Here is a 9,703-nt window from a genome sequence, read left to right on the forward strand (position 1 = left end):
CACACACACAAAGCTTACATTGTTGCTGCTCTTCCTGTAGAAAAATTTCTAGGGAAGTGCCAAGCTGACATGAATGTAGAAAGAATTATAGCAGGTGTAATACAAGGCCATTTAAATAAATGGTATTGATCGCCACCTATTGTAAGGTGAAAAGCCCAAGAATCGTTGACATTCTGGCTATTGGCTTTTTTTCTCTCAAAATCTGTTCTAGAAGATAGCAATTTGTTGTGACAACCTGGTCTATTCATCAGGACTGGGAAGAATCAGGCATTTGTCAGTAGGCATTCTGAGCGGCATACTGTGAGAAACAGCCTGCAAAATCCACTACTTGATGCGCCACGTACACTGCAGCATTTATACCTTTGTATAGAAAACGCAAAATGCAAGAAGAGCCTGTGCTTTCTCCTGAATGCATGTATATCCATTTTCTTCAATACATTAAATGCTGTGTTGTACTTTAGGAAGCATGAAATGTAAATGGCAGTAGAATGCATGTGCATAAATCCAAACAATTTTACCTTAATTATAACGAGTTGCTGAATTTTATCTAGATACAAGTTCGATGAGTCCATATAGTCTACGTTATTCTGAAATAAACAATCTCAGTGAATTAACCACAGAAAGAGAGTTTTCTCTCCCAGAGATAGTCTGCTCTAGGTCTGTGTAAATCTCCAAGGCAGTTGACACCATGTGTTAGCTTGATATTCGAGGCTGCTACAATTAGGACTTACTGATAGGCTCCCCCATGGCAGTAAGCGCTTCTACGATCACTGCCCCATGGGAAGACCCACCTGGAGAGGGCACAGCGGTTAGTAGAAATATGCAGCTGGGAGGGACGCAGGACACTTCTCATCTACCAGGGCCAGTCAGGTGCACCTAAGCATCCATCTACCCAGGTGATGAGGCTACTTGATGTGGGTAATCAGTAGTTGCCTACTTTCTTTGCTACTCATCTGAGTTGCTCCATCTCTCAAGTTCACCAACAGCCATGCCCCATGGCCTTCAACACCATAACAAATAATGTTAGCTTTTATTCTGGTTTTACTAAGAACTTGGCACTGTGTTGACCACTCTGGGTACATTATCTTCCTTAGCCCTTAATAAATCCAAGAGCCAGTGTACTGCCCTGAGACAACCCCCATTATACAGAGAGAAGCTTTCAGGTCACAGAATGCAGGCAGTCAGGAGTCAAACCCACTTCTTTTTCTGATCCTGAGGTTTATTTCCACGCTACTGTCTCACATTGGGACTTGCTTGCATTTGCCAATTCCTGTCTCAGTTTTTTAATTTCAAAAGCTACCATAATAAAGTGCTTACGAAATGATATTTTAAAATGAAGAGTGGGGAAGGAAGGGTTAGAAGCTGGTCTGAAACCCATCCTTTCTGTCAGGGAACAAACAGGGTGAGAAGGCAAAAGAAAGTGACTAGGAGATCTCTTTTTAAACATGCTAATCTGAATTCCTGATAGTACATACTAGCGACAGAAAAGGAAGAGTCCTCATCTATAGAATGCTTTTGGCAGGTTATATCAAGCCTACCTATATTGGTTTCCTATAGTAAACCAATGTTATGGATTATGGATGGAATTTATGAATTTATGAGGCATGGCCCACCTAAAATATCAATGACAGTATGTATTTATGAGGGCAGAAAATGGAGATGCTTTATGCCCAAAAGAGCACCTTTGTATAGGTGACATCCCATCTAACATCATTTAGAGATCTCATGTGTTCAGTGTTGGTCAGGAACGTCCTGATGCAGCAAGGCCTGACCTGGGAGCTGCTGAGAGGCTGTGCTTCAGGGTATCTCAAGGCTGTTTCCATCCTTTGATTTATAGGGACGTCTGCACCGCTTAAGATTTCCAGTTCTTGTGTGTCTCATTTGGCCACCTGACATGTTCCGTTATCCGAATGTCTAACCAATTTTATAACCTGATATATATTATTAATGCTTAGGAAATGGGAGTGATTTCCCTGCTTGGGAACTATCTAAAGGTGAAAACCAAGCCTTTTTGGATTCCTGAACAGGGCAGCCCAGGAATCTGCGGGATGCCACCAGCCAGGACTCAGCTGCCCTATGAGGGACATAAAGCTTAAGGAAAGCTAAACATTGAATATCTGGAGTCAGAAGGTTTGCTTATGTTCTAGGTCAAGGCAATACATTTTTTAAAATATCACTTTTATTTCTGGTAGTTGGGAATAATAACACCTGCCTCACAGCGTTCAGATCTTTGAAACCTCTAAATGGTCCTGGGCTTGGGCTGTCTTCGGGTTCCCTTCCGTTCTCAGGCATGTTCAGGATATTGATTCCATTCGTGTGATGGACACAGTTGGTCAAAGGAGTTCCAAAGAACAGGCCAAGCACTAGTCCCACACCCATTGCCGGAGAGCCTTGTTCCTCAGCCATGATGTGGGTGTGAGGTGGCCAGCCCCCCCCCACCCGGACTCCCACACGCTCCTCATTGGCTGAGCCCACCTGTGGCCTCAGGCCCACCCACCTGGCCATTCACAGCCCCGGAGCACGCTGGGTGGCGCGCTGGGCTCATTACCAGCTCGCAGCACTCTCTCTCCCCCGTCTCCTCCTCTTCAATTTTTCTGCCTTCTCCATCCCTTGTAAAGCCCTGACACGCAAAAGATACAAGGAGAGTACTACGATTGTTAGCAACATGTTCAACACATTAAAATGTTCCTTTAGGGACTTCCCTGGAGGTCCAGTGCTTATGACTTCGCCTCCCAATGCAAGGGGTGCCGGTTCAGCCCCTGGTCAGGGAGCTAAGATCCCACGTGCCTCGTGGCCAAAAGTCCCGAAACAGAAAACTGGAACGATACTGTAACAAATTCAATAAAGACTTTAAAAAATAAAATGGTCCACATCAAAAAAAATCTTAAAGAAAAAAGTCCATTAATCATTCTGTGGATGAAGACAAGCCATTCTTAATTCTTAAAAACAAGATGCCTGTTTCCTCGCCCTGTAAGGAAGGGCACGGCTTCTCCTCCGCCTTCTCCCCCATCCCACAGACTGTGTGCTAGCAAAAAATAATAAATCCGCATTTAGTTCTCGACCTCTCTTACCATTAGATAACTCTTTGAGAGGATGCCATTCTTCATTTACCCAAACAACAATACTCATATTTTTCGAAATGATTTTAAACAACTAGCAGGCAGAAACAACATTTTGCACGACTTAATTTTCTACCAATAGCTGTATGCAGGCCTTGAACATAGGAAATAATCTTCATGGAGTCCCACTAGGTACAGAGAAAACTTCTAGTTGAATAACATATGCATCACACTTTATAGCAAATAGTTTTCTGTGTAGCCAAGACCTGGAAGGTATCGAAAGTTATGCCAGAAAGTAATTTTTCCATGGTCAAATAGTTTGGAGAGGCTAAATATTTATAAAGTTACAGTTTCCTTTTAGTTGTAATACTAACAGGGCATTAAAGTGTTAAGGTTGCATGAAACAAACCTTTTCAGTTTTAACCTACATTGTTCTACATATTTGAATCTTGACCACTTGTTTGTTTTTTTTTTTTTTTAATCAGGGACGAGTGAATGCTTTCCTTACAGGACTGGAAAATAAATGTTTTAGGTTTTGCTGCGGAAAAAAAAAAATTGAGACTATGGTGTAGGTGCTTATTTAACATTTAAAATATAACCATTTGAAAATGTAAAAGGCGTATTTCACTCTTGAGTCCTAAAAAAAAGAGGTCAGCTAAACTGGGCACACAGGCCATAGTTCTCCAGCCTCTAATGTGGAGACTGTGTGCTGATACAGTGTAGCAGTTTTGGGACATGCACACCAAGAGACTTGCAAAGAGTACCTTCAGTCATGAAACTTTAGGATTTAGTTCAAATATTGCTCAAGTGTTAGGAAAATGCTTGCACACGTAATTGATTCTAATTTTTATGATTGTTCATTCCACCTATACTCAGAAGAAATGACATGAACATTTCTCTACTTTCTTAAAATTACCTAGTGTTTTTCAAATTATAAAAGGATTACAAACAAAAGAATAAAAAAGGAAACAAATTCACAACTCAGAGATAAATATCCTTAACAATGTGTTATATTTCTTTAGAAGCTTTCTAGTTCGTATCTTAAATGCTAATATAGATTCTTTTGACAGTGAGGGTACCTGAGGGTTTCGATGTTTGTAATAACTGGGAGAATGGTCTAAGTACAGCTTAGAAGGTACTGCAATTTAGATCCAGTAAGGTGGGCCTACCCTGTAATGTACCAGTGATTTTCTTCGCATTTTAATTGATTTTTTCACAAGTTTTAATTTTTTTTTCTCTAAATTTCTGTTAATCAAATAAGATGTGGGTCAGACAAACTAGTGAGCAGACACCAGTGTGCAGGGTGAAATCTCTTTTTATGAAGCATAACAGTATTGGTTAAATTAAATACTCCCAGTGTGAGATGTCATAGCTTGTGCTCTGTGTGAACTGAAATATACTCTCAACAGGAAGAATTCCCAGCAAAGCGGCTGGTCACCCAGTTACGATCATGCTTAGACTGTAAGGGAGAAGCCTTGTCTAGTTTCTTTTTCGTGAGCTAAAACCGAATTAAACAAACAATAGAGTTCACTGTCATGGTTACCTGTTGCTAAGATCTTTGTTTCAATGCATTTTGCATTTTGTTAAATGCATTTTGCTTCATCAGAGCCAACTATTTCACGGTGAGATTCTGCACACTCACAGAAGTGCCTTCTGAAGGTTTTTACTAATATGTTATGAAAATTGCTAATATATATTGGGTTTCTCAGATTCATCATCTATTTGCATAGTCACTTCCGTGCCTGTTGATTACAGTAAAGACTGCACTTCTTGGCTGCTTGACAGGACAGGGTCAGCTGGTGATTTTTATACCCGTTGGTCTAAACATGGACTATTTAAAAGCTCTCTACATAAATTTCCCTGAGCATTCACAAATGAGGGAATAGTGCCAAAGGGAAGAGAGACCAAATACTGCCAAGAAGCTAAAACAGACGAGGCTGCCAACAATATATTAAGCACAAATAACAAAGAAATATGGTGTGCCTTGCTCTGTCCTGCCAGCGTCAAGCCAGCTCCCAAATTTCTGTCAAATTCTAATGTTGGCAAAGAGGAAGAGACACATAGAACAGATTGAAAAGACCCTATTCACCAGTCCACATTTCAGTAAAACAAAGTGAAAGTTAAGTAGGTCTGACAGAAAATAGTTTAGAAGAAGAGTTCCAGTTAAAAACAAGGAATGGGAGAGAGAAAAAAAACAAGAGAAGAAGAACATTCAGAGAAGTACAGAGGCATCTGGTGTGTGATTCTTGGGTTTTCTGTTACCACATTTCCTAGCACTGACAGTTTACATTCAGCGTCTAAGTAAGAGAGGATGTTGTACAAGGAAAGTTTAGTTCTTTAGCTCTAAGAAGCATAGGGCTGTCTCCATCAAATGGAATCAGCCTCAGAGGTGATTGGATGGGGAAGAGTAATGCGGGGCCATTGGCTGCTGCAGACGCTGTTGCTTCCCGCAGCGAGAGGGTGCATTACCAGTTCAATCAGACACGGCTTGAGGGCTCTCTGGTGTATGGATCTTAACAAAATAACATGTCCAGGCTCTAGTTCATTTTCAGCTTTCATTCAGCGTCCACATTAAAGGAAAATGACACCGCGTTTCTGTCAAAGCAGTGACTGAGGAACTGGAAAGAAAAGTGGCCTTATGTACTTTTAAAAGCTGGGCTAATGGCTTAAGAATGTAGCAGTTTGAAATTTCTCCATATTTCCTTTGAATACTGACAATTGTACTGACACATTAACTTCTGTTTGATGGCTAGTCACGAGGATACAGGTTTGCCGAAATGGTACTGGTGGTACTAGATGCATCTCATGCACGTTCTATGGTGAGATTCTTAGGACCCAGGTCCTGGTTTCTGCATCCAGACTCAATATAGCCAATATTGTGATAATTTGACCAAGACTGGCTAAGAAGACGGAGCACTGCACAGAAAAAAAATTTATAGGTTTAGACTGAAGTTGGTTAAGATTTCATGTACCATCCACTATTTTACCTGTGTAATTTATAACTTCATTTAAGTTGTTTTCCTTCCAATGTCCTTGACTGTTACGGATGGGAAGTTTGTGTTCCCCCAAATTCATATGTTAAAATATAACCCCCAATGTGATGATACTTGGAGGTGGGGCCTGTGGGAGGTGCTTAGGTCATGCAGGTGGAGCCCTCATGAATGGGATTAGTGCCCTTATAAAGAGACCCTGCACAGCTTCCTCACCCCTTCAGCCTTGTGAAGCCATGGAGAGAAAATGGCCACCTATGAACCAGAAAGCAGGCCCTCACCAGACAACAGATCTGCAGGTGCCCTGGCCTTAGACTTCCAGCCCCCAGAACTTTGAAAAATAAATTTCTGTGGCTTGTAAGATACCCAGTCTATGGTGTTTGGTTAGAGCAGCCCAAATGGAGTAAGACATTGATTTAATATTTTTGAGCTTTTCTGTTGCTGTCCTTATGTTAAAGTTCTTGAATGTTTTATGAAAATAGACATTTGAGAACATGGAAAAAACACAAAGACCCTGAGTAAAACACTGAGGACATGTGAGATAATGCCAGCCAGTGACTGACAGACAGGAGACACCTGCTAGGTACCACTAAACTACCTCACTGAGAAAGTCAGGGCCACTCCATGTGAACACCTTCAACTTCTCAGGGCCCGAGAAACATAACTTAAGCCACATCCACACACGGCTACCCTTTTTCCATGCCTGTGGTCTAGAATCACCTACCCTCTTCCGATGTCTCCTTGGTCCTCTATCACCTACTTTTCTTTGGGATGCTGCTCCAAGAAGCACGACCTCTCATGACGTGTCTTTAGCTTCTTCCCATCACTGAACCATCCCATGTGGCTTAAGAACGTCTTTATTACCAATTCCAAGCATTCTCTTTAGTCTCCACTTCATCTGCTCTCTCTTTCGCATATGCCACAGCTGACCATTCCTCTTTACAGCCATCTTGCCCACTGTGTTCCTTAGATTTTCTTCTACTCTGGCCAGTTTCCCTCCATCTGCCTCTTTTCCTCCTTGTCTTTTTCCTTTACTTCCTTCATCCTCATGAAGAAATGTTGTCTGCAGTCCTTTTCTTTCCATTCTATTCAGTACCGATGCTGCTGCTCCTGTATCTACCAAGCGTAACGTTATAGACAGTCTTCAAGCTATGAAGGGTGAGACCAAAAATGATCATAATTAGACTGTTGTGATCCAATTTTCCTGCCCATGAGAATTGTGTAATAGAACTTTGTTCATTAGTTATATTGCTAAGGACATGGTGACAATGAAACATGCAACAGGACTGATACAATTGTCATATACAAAGATGGTTTACAGCTTAAAATACTATCTCTATGTTATATTATACAAGTATGAGTTATGGCAATATTATAACAAGTTTCAGTGTTGAAAATATATATACACAGCATATTAAAATGTTGTAAATCAGGCAATAACATAACTATGATAAATATTAACCAAAATATGTAGCATAGAATTGTTCTTAATTCTCAAAATTTAGATGATGTTTTAGGAAGATTGTAGTTAAATAACATCTTAAATATAGGCAACATAGCTTCAAATTCTGCTCACTTTTTATTTTGAAAATGTAACAAGTGGTCACACAATATTATTTATTGGACAATATATATGATAAATTATTGGTAGTATTCATTTATAAAGGTTGCTTGCAAGTTAATTAATAAATAAAACCATAAGAAAACTTGAACAGGTAGTTCATAGAAAAAGAAACATAGATAGTCAATGAATGTAGAAAGAATCTCCATCACAGGGATAATTGAGGATATGTCATCTAAAAACAATAAGATTATTAGTATGTGAGCATGGAAAGATGCTTGAAAACAGTGATGTGTAAAGCAGCATATATAGTGTGGTGATGCACCAAAGAAATCTGGCCCTGCAATTATTCTTTTAAATATATTTCCTCAGGAAAATATAAACGTGTGCAAAGATGCCTATACTAGGGATGCTTACTGCAGCATTATTTGAAATGAAAACAATGTTGGCATTCAATCATGATATTTTTTGAAACATTAAGCAGCTACTGAAAATGTTGTAGAAGAATATGGTACGGAAACATGTTAATAATGAACACCTATGCGAAAAAAATGTTTCCAAGCTGTCTGCAATGGGCTTTTATTATTTATAAATTTAGAAGGTTATTTAATATTCCATCGATTTTAGAACTCTATCAAAATCTAGCATGTCCTCAACATATCATTTTCACTAATGAACTAGGTATCGCATACAAAGTGCCTTCCTATAAGAATTTAGGCAATGAAATGTAGCTCATATGAATAGTAATAATAGTAATATTCAAAATAATGTTTTGATCAACATATTTTTCTTATAAATTAATTTTGTGCAAGTGTTTGGAAAAAGAATGAGATTATCTTCACAGAGGAGTCTTGGATACTATTAAACACTATTTAATGTTGGCTATTTTTCTCAGTCAGTTACAAAGTTTTCTTAATCCAAGTAGCTATTTGAAATTTTACCTACTTTTAATGCTCTCAGCTTTTATTTGATTGGCAATTATTGGGATACTCTCCAATTCACTGAAAAAAATCCCACAACAATGATCATTTCATTCATGTAAACTTACTTGATGCTTTCTTTAGGTTGCATAGAATTACTGTGACAGGAAGAAGCATTGTCCTAATGGAGCATGTGTGTTATGTTTTATATATTTGAATATTAATGGAATGGGCAGATATAATTAACAAGTCTGACATATAAATACTAATAACCATTTTTGTAAATAAAATGTTAATTAAAGTTTGGATAGGTAAAATTAGACGTGATACATATGTAAGAGATGAGATGTATAAAAAGATTAATAGATATAAATATGTTTAAATATGAATATAATAATAATAAATAATGAATTAATAGTAATATCTTTAAAAGTAATAGTTCCATCATGTCAAAATGTGAAATAGGTAAATATAAGAACAATTCTGTTAAATCCAATTTGATATAACACATCAGGTGATTAGAAAGTGCTAATATAAATTAAAGTTTATAATAGGATCAGGACCAAGATGCACATGTATCTTTACCATGATTGACTGTAGATTTATACACCTGTTATGTTTCAGGCTCTCTCTTCACACACATACACACACACACACACACACACACACACACAAGCATGCTTCTTGTGAAAACTCTATTGTTTGTCTGGTAAACTGAGGCTTAGATTAAGGGACTGAACCAAAATCATACAGCAAGTGAAACAGTTGCTACAGAAACCTATTAATTACATAGCACATTTATCTGTTATTTTGGAATTGTGCTGAGAATACAGAAGGCACTCAAGAAATATTTGTTGAAAGTATAAAAACAAGATCGCTAATTTTAATTTGCCCTTATTTGCCTTATTGGGGTTGTTGGAAAACTATGTGTTTGCTTAAGATACTAGGGAGCCCTAAGTACTAGTGAATAAAACTCTTTAAGGCTGAATGCTATATACTTCATTTCTCATCTTCCCATCTGGCCCTGGGGAACTAAAACATTAATTATAAATATCCCTGATTTATGTATTTTTGGTTCCCAAAGATAGAATAATGACTCTTCCTTGTGAATCATGATTTGGGTTATAAATACAGTTCTCATACCTCCCTCCAAATTTACCAAAAAAAAATCAC

This window comes from Balaenoptera physalus (genome assembly GCF_965194825.1).
Source record: "Balaenoptera physalus genome assembly, chromosome: 9".
NCBI lineage: Eukaryota > Metazoa > Chordata > Mammalia > Artiodactyla > Balaenopteridae > Balaenoptera > Balaenoptera physalus.